The sequence below is a fragment of the Dipodomys ordii genome, unplaced genomic scaffold (assembly GCF_000151885.1).
Source record: "Dipodomys ordii isolate 6190 unplaced genomic scaffold, Dord_2.0 Scaffold110, whole genome shotgun sequence".
Taxonomy (NCBI): Eukaryota; Metazoa; Chordata; class Mammalia; order Rodentia; family Heteromyidae; genus Dipodomys; species Dipodomys ordii.
Window position 1 is genome coordinate 6,805,220 of NW_012267326.1, and position 18,841 is coordinate 6,824,060.

The window sequence follows — 18,841 nt, forward strand, 5'->3', positions numbered from 1 at the left end:
AAGAAGAAGAAGAAGAAGAAGAAGAAGAAGAAGAAGAAGAAGAAGAAGAAGAAGAAGAAGAAGAAGAAGAAGAAGAAGAAGAAGAAACTGGAAGCAACTAGAAAACTGGAAGGAAGCAAACAGCAAGAGGCAAATTCCTTCTCCTTCTTCTTGCCCTGCAGCTTCCCTCTGACAACCTTTAATTGGAAGAACCTAACAAGAAGCCAGATGGCCGAGGAGACATTTTTATCTATGGAGTCCAGCCCTAGCAGAAGGGTGGGCGGTATTGTTAGACAATAGCTTCATAACCAGCCCCAAACTTCATGTTTGGTCCATTTCCAAATAGTCTGAACCTGGCTGGCTCAAGAGCTCAGTCCTCCCAACAGTTAGATACTCATGGATGGATATCTTTACATGTCTTCTTTCATAATTTCTTTCCTTTCTTTTTTTTTCCTTAGAGAGCAGAAGCTGTTCATTTGAGTAGAGAAAAATCATGGTTTTAATTACATTTCTCTTATAACTCAGAAAGGTTTAAATAAAGAGAAAAGATGTTTTGGCACAGAGGAAAAAAAATCTATCTGGCAACTTGTTCTAAAGGTTATTTTAGCATCCCGAGATTCAGCTGTTCTTAATCCTGTGATTATGCACTTCCATTTCCATTTTAAGCACCAGGGATTAGGAGGTCTCTCCTTTAGTTCTGGCAGCGTGCTTAGCAGACAGCTTGGGGATGACAGAGCTGCGTGTGAAATACAATACTCAGGGAGATAAAGAAAGAAGAGCCCTGCTTTTCCAACTCCTTCTTCCTCTGAGAGATTCAGGGTGAGGCACCCTCTGGTGGGTGCTGCAGTACCTAGGGATATCTCTCTAGGTATCCCAGTATTCACTGTAGAACAATCGTTTGAAAGTTTTAGCGAGAATTTATTTTAGTGTAACAGGGTTAAAGTAGTCAGTAGAAATAGAAAAAGAGGAAGAAAAATTAGACCTTTTATTTTAAGCTTCCTCCTCCTCCTCCTCCTCCTTTCCCTCTCTTCCTCTTCCTCCTCCTCCTTCTTGTACAAAGGGTTTACAATTCCCTAAATCAGATTAGGAGTACAATGCTTCTTGGTCACCCCTTTCTTCAAGCTCCTCCATCTCCCTCCTTTACAAAAAAGCTTTTATTTTAACAGATAAAACTGGAAGTTTGACGAAAGGAATAGCTGGATTTGCATGAAGCCCAGTCACTTTCTAGCTGGATGGACCTGATACTCATCTCATTTAATTTTTTTCATTTCATTATTGATAATAATTCTAACTGTTCTTTTCTCTTACTTGGCTCACCCTTAGGAGCTAAAGAGATAATGAATGGACAGTATAAAGAATAAAATGGAATACAAGCTCAAAGACTCTACAATGGCTTTGGGCTGCTCCAGTTCATTGGAGCTTGCCTCTGTAGGGTGAGGGAGAAGCGTGTCTGCCCAACAATTCCTTTTTGTTGTGAGATGTTGTCAAATGTAACATTATGTCTCTTTGTACCAAGTTGTCACAAATGACAGGTTTCATTATTTTTTGGATGGGTAGTATTCCTCTGTGTATGGGTGACATTTTCTTTATCCATAAATCAGTTGATCGTCACAATTTTCCCCTACTTTTCATCTATTGTGAATAGAGCCACAAGAGAACATGGGAGTGCTAATGTCTCTTCCATGTACTGATTGCATTTGCTCTGATGTACTACCCAGTAGGGAGCTTATGATAGTTCTATTTTAATTTTGGAAGTACTTCTATACTGTTCTTTTTCTAATGCATTCCCACCAACAACGGACAAGAAGTTTTTCTCCCCTTCTCAACAGCATTTGTTAGCTTTCTTTAGATATCCATTCTTACCGGATGAGATGAAAACTCATTGTGGTTTTGATTAGCATTTCCACAATGATTTAGTGATAAGTAAGAATTCTTTCAAAGATCAGCTTGCCATTGGGTAACTGTTTGAGGGTTTTTTTGGTGGGGGGCGCTATTGGATTTCTTGGGTTGCGCCTACATTTTGGATACTAGTTCCTTGTAAAATCCATAGTTTGTAAATATTTTCTTCTATTCTGAAGGTTGTTTCTTCACTCTGATATTGTCTCCTTACTGTATAGAAGCAGTTTAGTTCAATGTTACCCCATTTTTTCTAGTTTTGCTTTTGTTTCCTCTGCTTTGGATTCTAGCTCAAATAGCCTTTCTCATACCAATGCCTTGAAGTGTATTCTCCTAGAAGTATGGTAGTTTCTGGCCTTACATTTAAGTGTTTTATCCATTTTGAGCTGATTTGTGGTGCTAGTGAGAGACATGGGTCTAGTTTCATTCTTCTGCATGCTGATATTTAATTTTCCCAACACTGTTTTAAAGGCTGTCCTTTCTCTAGTGCATTCTCTTAACACATTGTCTATAGATGTGTGGCTTTACTTCCAGGCTGTCTATTCTGTTCTATTTGTCTGTATAGTTGTTTTTAATGTCAAAAGCATGCTGCTGTGATTCCCACAGCTTTATAGTGCATTGTGATGTCTGATAGTGTATTACTTCATGATTGGTTCTTTTTGCTCTAGATTGCTGTGGCTATTTGGAGATTTTTTGTGGCTCCATACAACTATTAGGATTGCTTTTTTCTCTGTGAAGAATCTCATTATATTTTGTTAGGGACTCCATTGAATCTGCATTGATTCTTCCAGTTCTTTCATTCTTCCAAAGGAAGGACACATGCCCTTCCATTTTTTAAAATTCCATCTCTATTTCATTAATGTTATATAGTTTTCATTGTAGAGATCTTTCACTTCTGTGGTTAAATTTATTCTCGGGTATCTTTTTTCTTTTCTTTAATTGTGGTAGCTCTTGTCTTAGGGTTGATTACTTGATTTATATTTTAGATGATTCACTACTGTTGCATAGTAATGCTACTGATATTTGTGACCTATCTTATATCCTGTAGCTTTAAATGATGGTCTCTTATCTTCTCTTTGCAATGTTTAGGTGAGATCTGAGATGTACTCGTTCATTTACTTATTTATCATTTGATTTGGCCTTACATTAGTTAAAAAAAGGCCTCATGTCAGGAAGGACACAGCCAAATGAATCAGAAGAAACCATGGCCAAGAACTCAATAGCTCCCAATGGCCTAGAGTGCTTTCATGGAACTTTACCCTTGAGTACGTCAGCAAAGCCCCACCTGTTAGTGTTGTGCTGGAATAGAGCCAGTCAAGCTAAACACTCAGAAAGGCAAGAAAAGGCTATGGATACAAACAGAGACAAGACTCACTGAGGGAGAATGTTAATCGTTCAAGGCCACGCTGATAAAGAGGCTTGGATTTAAGTGCCAACATCTAGGGAGAGGATGAATAAAACATCATCCTTGAATATTAGCATCCAGAGCCAGTGGAAAGCATTTGTATAAATCTCTCTGACCTCTTGACCTTTTCACCTCCCTTCTCAGTCCATTCTGGAGACATTACTCTCTTTCCATTTCCCAGAACATGCTAAGCATATCTTTCCCTGGGCTGTTGCACATGCAGTTTCTTCTGCATGGAATATGCTTACCTAGATATGGGCAGGGTTGATTTCCATACCTTTTGCAGTTCCCCGCTCAAGTATCATCAGTTCAGTGATGTCTTTCTTTGGATTCTATGTAAGTTAGCAACCTCATGTCACCACTGGAACTCTGAATCACCATCATTTTTAATTGTCCCCTCAAGTGATAACATCTATCACATATTAGCCTATTTTATTGATTGATCTGTTTTGTTTTGTAGCTAGAAAACTTGGTTTGGTTTCCTATATTATCCTTATAGCTAGAAAAGAGCTTGGCAAACAGTAGGTGCTCAGTAAATAAATGACACAAAGAACTAAAAAACAACACTAAGACAAGTAATGGACATCAGTGGAGAAGGAAAAGTTGATTTGGATAAAGGAGATAAGTTATGAAATACTGAATAAGAAGTTGTCATTACTTAGAAAAATAAAGTTCACATACATTGGGCAGCTATGTGGCTCACTTCCAAGGCAGATTTATCCAGCATTTCAGAAATCAAGTTGCTGGTTAGATGTGATGAATGGCCATATGATGCCTGAAAAATTTTCCATTACCCTTTGCAGGTTTTTTTGGCTATCTGGGACCATCTGGAAACAAATGGGTTTGACCTCATTTCCAAAACTACTTGTGCAGTCTGTTCCTGCTAACCAGGAACTAAATCTATGCTGTCTATGCTTGATGCTATGCTTCTATTCTTATAATTGCCTACTGATGGGGCTCGAGAGAACACTGAGCATTTTCCTTGTCACAAAAAGCTATCATTCATTAGAGATGGGAGCAGAGGAGAACTCTACTATCCAATGGCTCAGTAGAAGTAAGCAATGCCAAAGAAAACAGGTGTTCAATGGCTACTGAACAAGTCGGAGCAGAGACTCCAAGCTGTGCATGGGCACATGTGACCATTTTTGCTGTGACTGTGACTGTGGATATCAGACAGGTATATGGGGACAATCAGAGATCTTTTGAAGTATCTTCCTATTTGTACATTTACTTAATCAACAGTTATTTACTGAATGTCTGCTTTGTATGAGACTTGGACAATGACCCAGTGATCCAACCAGGGGATATGGTCATCAAATTTCAGAAACCCCAAGGGTTTCAGAGAGCCTTTTCCCAGAGGGTGTCCACTTGCAGGAAAAAGAAACGCATTCAATTAAGGTTCTTCTAAAAGTTTTTTCAAAATTATCTTTTTTTTGTTGGTCATGGGGCTTGAACTCTGGGCCTGGGTGCTGTCCCTGTGATCTTCAGCTCAAGGCTAGTGCTCTAACGCTTGAGCCACGGTGCCACTTCCAGTTTTCTAGTGGTTTTATTGGAGATAAGAGTCTCACGGATTTTCCTGCCTGGGCTGGCTTTGAACCTCGATCCTCAGATCTCAGCCTCCTCAGTAGCTAGGATTACAGGCATGAGCCACTGGCTCCTGGCTCAAAATGATCTTTAAGTAGTTGTCCAATAAGGTTTTAACTCACTGTATCATTTTTTTGGAGTAAAACTCATCTTTATTGGTGTCACCCCTTCCATCATTCTCCTCCATCTCTCCTAATTCCATCTATCCCTCAAGTTTCCTGGGTCCATTTTCATAAATGTACATTGAATATTACGAGTGTATTTGCAAACCCTTCTTTTCTCCTCTTGTCTTTCTCCCTGGATTCCTGCCCCTCCCCACCTGTGTCATCATATTTGTGTTCATTTTATTAAACTGTAAGTTGTTTGAAAGAGCTACACTATTGGAGCCCTCTCCTGCATATGTCATGCCTTAGTTGATATGTTTGTGTATGTAGGCATATGACCCTGTATATGTTTACATATATGTCAAACAGGATTCTTTAAAGGGAGAAGAAAGGAGGAATGTTCCAGAATGTAAAAGCAAGAGATGTCAAGATATAGTTTCTTTAGCAAGTGCTGTGCTCTCTGTACACCTCCTTCAATCTTTTCTTTTTCCTTGAACCTGTTTTCTCCAACGTTCAATAGATCTGGCCAAAGAGGGTCATTTCAGAACTGGCTGGAGAGCTCAAGGGTATGCAATCAAAGGAGCACACTTGCAGCTTATGCTAGAAAAGAGAACCTGATTGGCTCATCTCATCTCTAGGGCCCCCTTCCATCCAATCAGATATAACTAGCGTCTCCTGTCTCCTGCCTCCTGCCTGATCAGTGGGGTTTGTGGGAGGTGACTACCTCAGAAGGGGAATGTGGTTTCTGGGAAGGCATGGATACCATCTCTAGAGTCACTCCAGCTAGAGACTAGTGATTTCAAACCAGTCCAGATAGAACAGAGCTGTCATTGATAGGAGTTTTTGTACCATCATGATTGGAAGACAAGGGGCACTGGTAGTTACCAGCTGGGACCTGTGGTTTGTCAAATGTCCATTTACCATTTAAGGTATTTAGTCCTTGTGGGGAGGCACAATAGGATGGGTAGTCATCCAGAAGATGCTAGATAGCACCTTGTCTGGGATATTTCTAGTATTTGACATAGTTGATAGAATCAGTGAATGCATGAACCAATGAGAATTCTTGAAGGATACCACTTCCTTTTTTGAAGCTTTTCTTATATATCTATTCTTCACAGTCAGTTTCTGTCTTATGATCCTTCTGCAGCAATCATATTTTAAGGTCATTGTCAGGTTACAGATTAAACCCCCATTCATGTAAATAGAAAGTTGAGATCTATCAACCTGAAATTTCATGCAGAGTTCCTGGTCAGGTAACAGCTACTTGCTAATTGACTATTGAATCATGTTATTTTTGCCTTTTGGTGACCTTGACCCAATGTCAAGGCTGTTTTACTTTGTTAGTTAAAAATTGAATACAATTGGCTTATATTGTAAGAAATAACAAAGGTAAAAAATGTTCATAACCTCGTATTTGGGTATATTTATCTCCTTTGGAGGAATAAAATTTTAACAGACATATATTTCTATACATAATGAACGAATTTCCAAATATGAATAATTATTCTTCAAATATTTTTTTTCAATATTTGCAAAAATGCTTAGTCATACTGATTTAAGTTATTAGATATATAAGCCATTTCCAGGATTCACTTTCTAAATATTTTCTTATGAGCATTTCCTCATACTTGGGTATAGTGGGACATATCTGTAATTCCAGAACTTGGGAAGCTGAGGTTAGGAACATCTCAATTCAAGGCCAGTAGGGAATGTGTTGTCTGAATGAAACTGAACCAACAAAAGATAGATGTGTGTGTGTGTGTGTGTGTGTGTGTGTGTGTGTGTGTGTGTGTGGGCGTGTGATAGATCTACGGAGAGAGAGAGAAAGAAAGAGAGAGAGACAGGCAGAGAGAGAAAGACACAGAGAGAGACAGAGAGATACACAGAGATACATAGAGAGAGGGACAGAGAAAGAGAGAGAGACAGAATTATCCAAGAGAATTATATACTTAGAAGGTCTGGACATCAGGCTTCTTGATAATTATCATCATTGCCTCTAGAGGGAATGAATTCATTTACTTGACACCAGCCATGTCATCTCACACATTCTCACTATCAGACAGAATTATACTGTTGGAAGACGTTAGTTTGATTAGTGACTCCACATTCTCAGCCGGGCAAGGATTCTGGCTTGTCCTGGGAGCAATGTCACTCTTTTGACAGCATGTGTTGTGGCAGATGAAAACCGTGTACTTCATGCTCTCAAGGAACTTAAGAGTCTTTGTATTTGAAATATGTTATAAATGCCTAATTTTCAAACAAGGGAGGATTAAAATACCAATACTACAGAGCTAACAAGAAGACAGGCCCAGACTGTTTATCTATAGGGGGGTATGGACACAGGTCATTTTTCAAGGTAGTGCCAGAAGGAAGACAAGATAAACCTTTCCACATGTTTGCTTGGTGTGCTGTTAAAGGTGAGAGACACTTGGTCTGATCAGTGATGATTAGGGCATCTTTGGAAGTTCATTAAGCATCAAGAGGTAGGGACTCAGATAATTGAGAGGCCATTTGACCCTGAACGGCCTTAGACTGTGAGGTTTCTGATTCTGCTTAGTTTCCTTTCTCTTATTTGCAGCTAAGAATCATGTTTTATAGCATTAAAAAGGACAGGCTCATGTAGTAACCAACCACTATGTGTTTTAGAGTAATTCTTCACTGGATAATCCTCTCTCTCTAGAGATCCTGGGCTTGGCTCTGTAGTGATTGGCAGCATGGGCTCCTTGGCCAGCTGTGAAGGTCAGAACGTGAGCTGCATGGAGGAGGGCTGAGACATTTCAGTATTAGTGAACAGGAAACAAAGGCTGTAGCTGGAAGTGGAAACAGGTCAGGAGCATCTTCTTGGGGGATCATGTATGTTCACATCATCAGGGAGAAGAGGCTAAAGATAAAGGGCCTAATCTAACACTGATCCTAGAGGAGAGTAAACACAAAAGTGTTTCTGTCTTACCTTCTCTACCTTTTTCAAATTCATCCCCTGACACCAATCCCCCCAAATTTTAACTTGTGTAGTAGATAATTAAGTTATCTGTTATTGACATTGTCTTCCTATGCTGTAAGCTTTTGAGATTTCAGCTCCCCTGACCAATACAGTCTACCATAGTGTTCTCTTTAAAAAAAAATCATAAGATGATGTTTTATCCTAGCTGCTAGAATGTTTTTCTTTATAAATTTTTGAGTGGTAGAGATCAGGATCCATATCAGATTCTCTATAGAGGTTCACTGGCCCCTTGCCTGAAACCTGAAATGCCTGCTGATCCCTCTTCCCTTTCTGCTGAAGATGTAGGACTCCTTTGGTATCTTGGGCCAGGTTGCTCTTAAAAGGGAGCCTTTGTTTAACTCCTTCCAAGAGATGAGAGCTTCTAATAGTGAGGTTGTCCACCATGGAAATGTATGGGCTAGCCACTATCCTATAATCTAAAGGTTAAAAGCTCTTCTGGAAGCCATTGTCCAGACTTTAGGACAGTGCTACAGTGCACTGGCCTCAAATTCATGTTTCCCACCAGAGACGGAAGTATTAAGGGCTAGTAGGTAGCCAGTACTGACTCCTACCTCAGCCTGAGTGTGAAGCTGCAGGCACAGGGGAGTTATGAAATGACTACATGGGTCTTTATTTTATTGCTACAAAACCTGAGTAAGAGAAGGGCTAAGGGTTTGCTTTGGATGCAGTGTGGGAAAGGCTGAGATGTTTCACACTTCCAAGGTAAAGCCCATCTATCCACTACTCTGCCTAGTACCACAGGCCAAAATGCATGCTGCAGGCACTCTACCCATCCAGCTCCCCATTGGCTCTCTCCCAGGATTCCAACCCTGTTCGGCTTCAAGGGGAATTTGTTCTCAAATGGCTCGGTGCCTGAAACTCTTCTTTGGAGGCTTCTACTTTGGTTGTTGGCGTTCTTTTGCCTACACAGAGTTGGAAATGCTTATGAGTTTTGATTTCCTTTAGAGCCCTGTGGAAGCCCCTAGCTAGTGCCTAAGAAAGAGGAGTATGGACATCCACTCCCTTGCTCTCATGAAGCCCAAACTCTGGGGCATAACTTACATTTCTGACTCCCTCAAGGTCAGTCCAAGGCCACTCTTGGTGGGAGCCTCTCTGAGATGGAACTTTTGCTGGCCTTTTACTTAATCACTGTGTGTGTAAATCATAAATCTTGGTCTGAACTTGATCTGGATTCTCCTACTCTCACTTGAAGTTCCCCCAAAACCTTGTAAAGTAAATGTTATTGTCTCCATTTTACAGATGAGAAATGGAGGTTCACTAAATAGCAGTGTATCTATGGATTGTGATTCCAGTCTAGTTCTGTCTGACCTCTATGTACTGAATACTATGAAAACCAATCAACATGTAGATGAAACTAGCCCATGTCTTTTCAAGGACTCAAGTACATTTGCTATCCCAAAGGCACACAGAAAGTTGTCTTCTGAATTAAAATCACAGGAATCAAGTAAGTCTGGGGTTGCAGGCTGAGTTAGAATGGACCCACAGCTCATTGCTGTTTTTACTGATCATGTCTTTCCTTTGGGTTTGTGCCATGTTCTAAACCTATTAAACCCTTTCAAGGGTCTGCTTTCCCATTATCTGTTGTACAAACCAGTAAGGAGTTTGAGGACCAGAGCTGTGAATTACTTAACGTGAAATCCCTAAGATGAGTCAGTGTTTGCCATACTCTCAAACAAAATACCTTCATTGGAAAGGTCCCTTCAGCAAAAGTCCACTCTAGAGAAAGCAATTAAGTCATAATGAAGGGATTTTCTGAGCCCTTAAAAAGGGGTTGCCATACCTTGAATCACGGTCATTTCTTTGGCACTTATAGCTTTAAGCAAAGACTTGAGCCAATGCTCTTTCTTTAGTGTCTCTCCCTTGAGGTATGCTTTCCAGCAGCATTAGCTAATTCTGTCAAAAGGTTTCTACTCCTGATGCATTTTTAGATGATATGCATATTTTAAGAGTCCAGTGACATCAACTCTAATTCTGGAGAATTATGACTTTCTCTTCTTAATTTCCTATGCAGAAATCTTCCACTAAAATTAAGCCTAATCATTATATCAGCCATCAACTATGAGTAATGGTGGGAAAGGATTTAACCACTCTGAGTGGGGGGTGTCAAATGATCAAATGATGGCATTATTATTTTTTTAAATTGTGAATCGATATCATAACCTTTTGTATTTTTCTGTTGATGCTGCTTGCATATTTTTCTTGCTGTGCTTTTAGTAATCCTCCCTGGAGTGTCCAAAGCCAGATAATAATTCAGATGGATATTATGGCCCTCAGTTCCTGGAATTTGTTTCTTTTGAATGATATGTAGGTGGACATTGTGATTATGTAAGCACAAAGAAAATAGGATTGGCAAAAGTTCCAGCTGAGAACAGGCAGGTGCCGGCCATCTTCCCTCTGCCTTGCTTGACTGCTGTCTCTTGAGGTGTGGGCTGGCTCCGTGCTGCTTCTGTTATACAGCAGCACAAGATAACTGCCTACTGTGCCCTGTGCCGTCCTAGTTCCTAGCTGTAACTGAGAGTATGGGATTGACTCATGGGTTGTGGCAGCTATTCAAGTCCTGGCTATAAGCTAAGCTGTGTTTAGTCAGAACTTGCAAGGCAAGGTTGGGAGGAATCCGAAGTAGTAACCAGAGTTAACTAGATATTGATGACACTGACCCCGAAGCTTTATAATTAGCTCTCTATTATCTAGCCAACTTCCCTGTGATTTAGTATTAGAAAGTGTCACTCATTTCTCATGAGTTGCAGGATTTAGAGATAGAATACCTCTTGTTTAGCTTGGGTATCTACTGGGGGTGAAACATCCCCCATAGCTCCCTTATTCACATAGATTACCTGATCTACGATGGCTGGCGTGAATTGGCTGGGGTCATAGGTGTGACTGTGCTGTTGGGTCTGGTTCTTGGTTTCCTGTCATGTTGTTTCAGGACCTATCCCTTTCCATATTCAGCAGCTTAGCGAGATTCCCTTTACGAGGGTTTAGAAATCACAGGGGGAGCTTTGTTAAGGTGTAGGCTGAGAGCAGGCATAGAATTCTTTCCCATTTCCTTGCTGAAGGAAGTTATAGTTCAGTCCAGACTCAAGGGGAAGGGACTACAAAAGTTTGAGAAGGGGAAATATGACCCTCTGAAATCTACCGATGTAATTGACTACCATAGCAGAGATGGAAGAAGAGGGCTTATGAGTCTGAGATACATCAAATCAGCAAAACTTGCCCAGAGTTGCCAAAATAAAATACAGAATATTCTCACACATATTTGAATCATAGATGGGCAAATAATAAAAGTTTTATGACTATGTCACGTATAAGTTAGCATAGCATGCAATATTTGGAACTTATTTATACTAAAATGAACATTTACCCAGAATTCAAATTGAACTGGAACTTCTATACTTTTTATTCGCGTATATCTTCCCCATACCATGTGACTAGAACCAGGGTCCAGGTCCCTGGAGGCTCCTAACTAGTCTAGTTACAGGGTGAATCTAGTCAAAGTGGGACCAGAGAAGGAGAATGAAGAGGAGGAGGACAGAGATCCAATGGTAGCTAGAATGAGTAGTGATAGAGGGACTCCCGAGCATCAGGCTGTAGACAGAGTAACTGAGATAGGCCAGAGAGACATTCTCAACTCAGCATCACAATCTCAGCATCAGTTGCTTCTTTGTATTTTTTAGCTTTCACATAAGGTGAATATTAGTAAATCTCACTGTTACCACAGCATTGCAGTGAGATTTAATGTAGAGGTGTCTGGAATGCACTTGGCTGTCATTTTGCCTGATACACGGTAAGTGTCAAGATCAGGTTAGATGCAGGTTAGATAGACTCACTGTCAGAGCCTTGAAGGCGATGATGATGATGATGATGATGATGATGATGATGATGTGTGGGCACTAAAGCTCATGCAGGAGGAGGAAAGAGGCACAGGGACTCAATGTTCCCAGAATGCCGGCTGTTCAAGGTTGTGCCTAGTACTTTCCATTCTCCTTCCTCCTGAATCACAGAAGCCTTTGTGAACACAATAAATGAGTTGTAGAGATGAACGAATTGGCTTGGAAGAATTAGTGCATTTACATGAGTGACAGTCAGGTCTGTGTGAAACTCAAATTTCTTTTTTTGCCATCAGGGAAGACAGTTAATACACTTCATTCAGGTAGACCTCAAGCCGTCCGCATTACCCCTTCCTTTCTCAAACCTAGAGAGGACAGATAATACCCATGGGGCGTCTCCCAAGCTTCCCTGAAGGCATTTTGTATGAGGAAGGGAGAGAAGGCACTCATAAATGCTAAGGTGCCCTCTGGATGCTGGCATGTTTTAATTAATCCTCAGATATCTAGCATTGATGGCAGGGAATAATGTAGTCCTGTGTCCTGCTAATTCCAGGCCTGGATAGAGGAAAGAAGCATGGTTCCCCAGATTGTACATAGGAAGGGGCTAGGTAAAGTGGGAAGAGGGGAGAAGCTCATGTTGATGTGTGCTGTGTTGTGTTAATGTTGATGCCTTTCCTTTCAGGCAAGATTCTAGAAGTAGAGCTTTTCTCAAGAGACTGACAATGAGGATTTAAGGACAAGAGGGCAGAGCAGGACAGGAGCAGGCTGTGTGTGGAGGCCAGCAGCTCTCCCTGGCTCATTGCTTTTCATGGCCTTGGCCATAGTCCCTTGCCTGAGGCCCAGGGAAGACAGGCCAGTGATTGGTGAAGTGCTGATTTCATGTCTCTTTCACTGTCTGCTAAAGATTTGGTAGCTATTTACAAGGCTACTATGAACTTTTAGACTTCCCTGGAGAGTAGCTGCTGAGGAACACATGTGGAAATATTGTCATTATCTATTTTATGGGTGAGGCTGGTGTAAACAGTGAACTGAGGGCACTGGAGTGAGCTGGGTCGTGCCTGGCACTCGCGTTTGCTCTTTCTCTCATTTACCCTGCATCTGATTCTCCATCCGCCTCGCAGACTAGAGACGTGCGGCTGCATTCATTATCTTCACCAGCTCTGCCCAAATCTGCCCCATACGGAACAAAATGGTCTGCAACTGCAGACTCATTTTCCGGGCAATAAATTAAAATAACATGACAAGATAAGGTTCTAGCCCTGACACATCCCCCCCACCCTGCCCCGCCCCAAGTCTACCAGAGGTAATAGCATAGCTGTGGCTGTTGGTAGCATGTATGTATATGTATATATATGCGTGCCTGCATGTCTGTTCAGATATATCTTTGTGCACACGTGTATGTGTGTGCATGTATGTGTCTACGTGCATATGTGTGGTGGATGGGGAGGGTTGGGGAAGATGAGTGCAAATGAGTATGGGTTTCTGAAAGGCGTCTTATGAACACCACGGTTGAAAAGAGAGGCAAGCGTGTTTGCTGCTTGGTAATGAGATTCAGTGTTATGGGGCTGTTATTTTTAGTGTTTAAGCTATGAAAATCTCATTCCCTCCCTAGAGGCCTCCTTTCTGCCATTCTTCAGCACGTCAGGTGAGAAATCAAGTGTTATCTTTTAAAAATGGTAACAGATCCCGAGTTAGCTTATAAAACATGTTGTCTAGCCCAAGTTGGTTTGGTCTGGTAAAAGTGATTTTTATAAATAGGGCTTTTGATTTGAGATGACCAGGCAAGGGACATAAAAAAGAGTGTGGTTTGCAAGTCTTGAGTTAGATAGGAAGGGGTAGAGAGAAACAACTGAAAAAAAGGAATTTAATTATCTTCTCCATGAATAATTAATCATAGATGCACACTGCAAAACTGCTATCTATCTATCGATTGACCAATATAGTGATCTATCACCTATCTTTTATCTATCATCTTTTATCTTACCTTTTGTATAAGTCTCTCTGATTAGGAGATATCTTTTTGATGTAGCCTATGAACACATTTTGATGATCTTGCTATATTTCCTTCTTTGCTCATCCTTATAGTTTATGTTCACATATATTTTATGCTCATCAGATTCCTTGAGTGCAGCTAATACACTGATTGCACTCTTATAGGTCAAGAGGTTTTGAGGCCTTGGATATATGGCTTCCAAAGACAGCTATCTATTATTCTATCTGTTTTTGATTCTCTTTACAACTGCATGAACCCAGTCATTTATCAAAATCCCACAGGCTGTAGCTTCAATCACCAGTAATATGTGTGGTAACATCCAACTGTATGTCTCTAGCATTAACCATCATTATGAAACCAAGTTTGCAAGTCCAAATGCCCTGCAACATACACCTGTAACTAAAATCATTCCTGCTGACAGTACTTTTATTATTTGACAGTACTTGTGCTTGCTTGGCTGGTGCTACAATACTTTAACCATGCTTTCAGCTCTGTTTTTGCTGGTTATTTTGGAAATGTAGTCTAGTGAACTTTTCTTGCCAAATAGATTTTGAACCATGATCTAACTGATCTCAGACACCTGAGTAGCTTGGATTCTATTCATACTCAGCCTTTGCTTAAGTTTGTTGCAGTCTTCAACAAATGCTGTCAACTTCTTGGGTCAAAAGTCATGGAGTCAGTGCTGATTCCTGTTTCCTTCTTTCAGCTCATGAACCCAATCCATCAAGAAATTCTTCCAGTTTTACCCTAAAATATTTTTTCTGAGTCTGACCACTTCTTCTCACCACCACTGCTCCACCATTGCGTAGTGAACTGATGTCCTCACTGAATTTTCTCTGAACAGCTTATTTTCTAGCAGCAGGCCTTATGACCTTTCAAAACCGTTGGCCAGCTCATGTGGTTTCCTAGTTAAAAATTTTTCAAAGGTGACTGGGGGCCTGGCTTAAATGGTACAACATTTGTCTAGAAAGTGAAAGGGCTCTGAGTCCAAACCCAAGTTCTACAACTACAAAATAGACAATAGAATAGACAAATACAGAATAGAAAAAATAGACAGTAGAACAGACAGCTACAGAATAAACAGAATAGACAATAGAATACACATACACAATAGATGAATAGATAATAGAATAGACATACAGAATAGACAAAATAGAGCAGAATAGACAAAACACAGTCAGAAAAATAACAACAAAAATAAGAGAACACTTCTCCAAATGCTCCTCTAAATGGCTAAATGGGAGTCAGATCCTCCTGACACTGGTCCTCAGAGTCCTTGGTCAGACCCTTCACTGGCTCTGTCCAGCAGCCCACATATGATTCCTTTCCTTTCTCCATAATCACAATCCCACCCCTTTCTCATTCTCTTTCCTAGACTGCTTTGCTTGCATATGTGTGCCTACTTCTCCCAAATTCCTTTTTTGTCTCTATTCAAATGTCACCTCTGTAGAGAGATTATCTTTGAGTCTTTCATATAAAATAGTATCGCATTCCCAATCTTTCTGACTTTGCTTCCCTTAACCTTCTTTATTTTCTTTGCAATACTTATCACCATCTGACATTTTATGCCTATTTATTTGTCTGGTTCTTCTTGTCCCAATGTAGGATCCCTGAGGCAGAGACTCTTTTATAGCTATATCTAGAACAACATTCACAACATTTAGAAGATGCTCAGGCATTGTTAAGTAACAGAAATAGGTTCTCTACTAATGCTTTCTCCAGTATTCTATATGCTGTTTAGCATTAGTATATTTTTTTGTGCCAGTACTAGGGCTTGAACTCAGGGCCTGGGTGCTTCTCCTTTGGCCTTTTTGCCCACTTGAGCCACAGTTCTACTTACGATTTTTTTGTGTGTGGTTAATTGGAGATAAGAGACTCATTGACTTTCCTGATTGGGCTGGCTTCTAACCCTGGTCTTTCAGATCTAAAATTCCTAAATAGTTAGGACTGCAGGTGTGAGCAACCTGCTTGTGACTTCATTTTGATGCTGTGGTATGTGGCACAGAGGTATAGACCATCATGAGTCATGCTGACTCTGGAGGGGGCCCGAGTTTTCCCATCTTCTTTCTGAGCGAGATGAGTTCAGAGGGATCTGATCAGGGCAGCTGAAGGGGAGGAGGATGGATAGACTTTGAAAGCCAAGGGAGTGCAGAAGAATCACAGGTTAGGAACTATGTAGGCAGATGGCATCTTTCTCTCTTCTGGTGACTGTTCAGAGAGCGAGTTCTTGGTTAATCATTCTCTGGAAAGGTGAAGAGCTTCTTCCAGTCAGCAGAATTTCAACAGCTCCTAGATGAACATCTGAGTCACTGTGTGCTTTCCACAGCAACATGGAGGGAAATCTAGTGGTAACACTATTACTTTGCAAAACTAGAAATAAAAATTGGAAGCCACAGTGTTTAACAACTTCATCGTCTTGACTCACATCCTCAGCCTGGCTCTTCACTCTTTCCCTAGTTTACCTTTGAAATTGGTTCAGTCAGGTAATTTTGGACTGATGTTACAAAATATTTCTGTTTTCATATCAAGTTAAGACAAGTTTCTTGAAGAGGGTAGGTGAATGACAGGTGAGCCTCTTAAAAACAACATGCCTGGGACAGGCACCAGTGGCTCACATCTACCTAGCTACTCAGGAGACTGAGATCTGAGGATCCCAGTGTGAAGCAAGCCTAAACAGAAAAGTTGCAGTCTCTTGTGTCCAATTAACGAGTGTGCTGGAAGTGGAAATATGGTTCAGTGGTAGAGTACACCAACCTTGAGCAAAAAAAAAAAAAAAAAAAGCCAAGTGAAACTGAGAAGCTCTGAGTTTAAGCCCCAGTTCTAGCACAAAAATGGAAACTACAAAACAACATCAACAAAAGAAAAACCCAACTAAAAACCCAAGCAACAGTAACAATAATATAACAACCAACCAAAGAGCCCAGAAAACACACCCTAAAGAACATGGCTGCAAATTCATGGAAGATGCTGTTTATGACTTAGTTGGAGATGGTGTGCCATCCTGACCCATGCTCCCAGGGAGTCTGGAAGGTCCAAATCTCTGGCCTGAGTTTGTCCTCAGAGCTAACATTCCAAGACTCTTTAGGCCATGTGTTAACTGATATGAATTAACTCATGTTAACTTAAAGCCAGGAGTTAACTTGCTTGGATCTGAGGGCAAAGCGGAATGCTTTCAGAAAACTTGCCATACTTTGGGGTTTTCTTTCTTCGTGGTTATTGGTAAAAGTAATCGAGTGAGTCATAAAGCCTGTTGCTGTGAGTCCCCACTCAGAGCCCCTTAGTGCCATGGACTCCTTTGCCGAGGGAGAGACCAGGCCGGTGAGCCGATGAGCATCCCTGCCTCGTATTATCAGTGGCATTCTTCATACAGCTCACTTAATGATGTTATATGTTAAATTCTTACTTCAGTTAGGGAAAAAGTTACCTTACCAGGGCTGCTTTCTGTTGGAGCTGGGGATCGTGAAGGTCCAGGGCTGACCCACTTCTTTTGTGGGTTGGTGGGCCCTGCCTTTCTGTGTACTTCCGGTGTTCCTAGAGTCCCAAGCCCGTTCAGCTTCCTTCTGCCATTTGGAATTCTCCTAGGGTTATGCTTTAATTTATTTACCCTGAAATTACTTATTAGGAAAGGAGCCAGGAGGCAAAGCTGTGTCATCTTTTGCAAGTCAGAAGCTGAATTCGCTTAAAAAATATTTTCTAGCCTAATACTGTCATGATCTGGAGAAAGCACACATTGCTATAGAATTCGATGCACTTGACTGTGAGTCACAATGTCACTCTCTCATTTGTCATGTGGCTGTGGCAAAGTTTATTCATATTTTTTAGTCTCAGTTTCTACCTGGATAAAAAATAACAGCATGTGTCAATGTGGCTTCTTCAGTTACAATCAACAGTCACAGATCTGACTCACTTGAGAAAGGAAGCCAGGGCTGATTGGAACAGAGATCTGTCAGGAAAAGAGATAGTGTACAAGTCCTTTTAAGACAGGTTTTGATAAGGAATTGGGATGACTTGGAAACTGAAAAGGCTAATATAGAATGTTGGGATTGATAAAGAGTAAGCGAAGAATATAGGCCCATTGTGGGGGTTGAAGAAACAAGGGGAAAAGGCTGGAATAATCAGATCCTGGAGCCTGGAGGCAGGAAACTAGTGAACTGCGACAGAGTTCTTAGTAAACAGCAAAACCTGGGGGTGGGAACTTGGGGCTGATGGTCAGAGTTGGAAAAGATGCTAGGTCAGATTGTGGAAACAAAAACTTCAAGGTAGAAAAAAATACTGGAACCAATCTTGCTAGAACCAACTGTGTCTGGAATTAACTAATGCCAGTGGGTGAAGAAATGTGATCCAACTTCTCCGAACATCCTGTGCCCACATAGAGGGATTTAGACTTCTCTCCTTCCAGCTTCCAATATTCATCCATTCCTCTTAGGGAAGAGTGGAATATGGATGATTCTGGCAATATATCAAAATCAAGATCAAAATATAACTTATATAGTTGCATTGTTAGCAACCTAGAATAAAGAGGTGTATGCTGTGATCTGAGAACCCATCACTTTTTAACTCACTGGAAAAGATGGAGATTAAAGAATGAAAGGAGAGCTCTTGGAAAAGCCAAGAACAAACCATAAGGAGGCATCTTGCAATAATAACTCATTGAGTTCTTTGTGGAGAATATTTTTTGGGGGGGCAGTATTGGTATTTAAACTCAGTATCTTGTTTTTGCTAGGCTTGTGCTCTACCACCTGAGCTATACCCTCAACCTTTTGCTTTTATTATTATTATTATCATTATTATTTTTGGATATGACTAAGTCTTTGCCTAGACTGACCTGGACTGTGATCCTCCTATTTAAGCTTCCTGGGAAGCTTGGAGACAGGCATTTTTTAAAATCACAGTTTATTGATTGAGAGGGTATTTCACTAACTTGTTGCTCAAGCTGGTGTTGAACCTCATTCATTCCAATCTCTGAATCCTGAGTAGCTGGGATTATAAGTGTAAGACACTTTGCCTAGCTTTGTGTTGGAATTCTTTAGGAACTTTCTCCAACCACTTTTC

At 40.8% G+C, this 18,841-nt stretch overlaps 1 pseudogene; it reads right to left on the reverse strand.

Moving 5' to 3' along the window:
• Positions 1 to 17,148, reverse strand: part of LOC105994836 — a 30,828-nt pseudogene extending 13,680 nt beyond the window's left edge.
• Between the last annotated feature and the right edge of the window lie 1,693 nt (positions 17,149 to 18,841).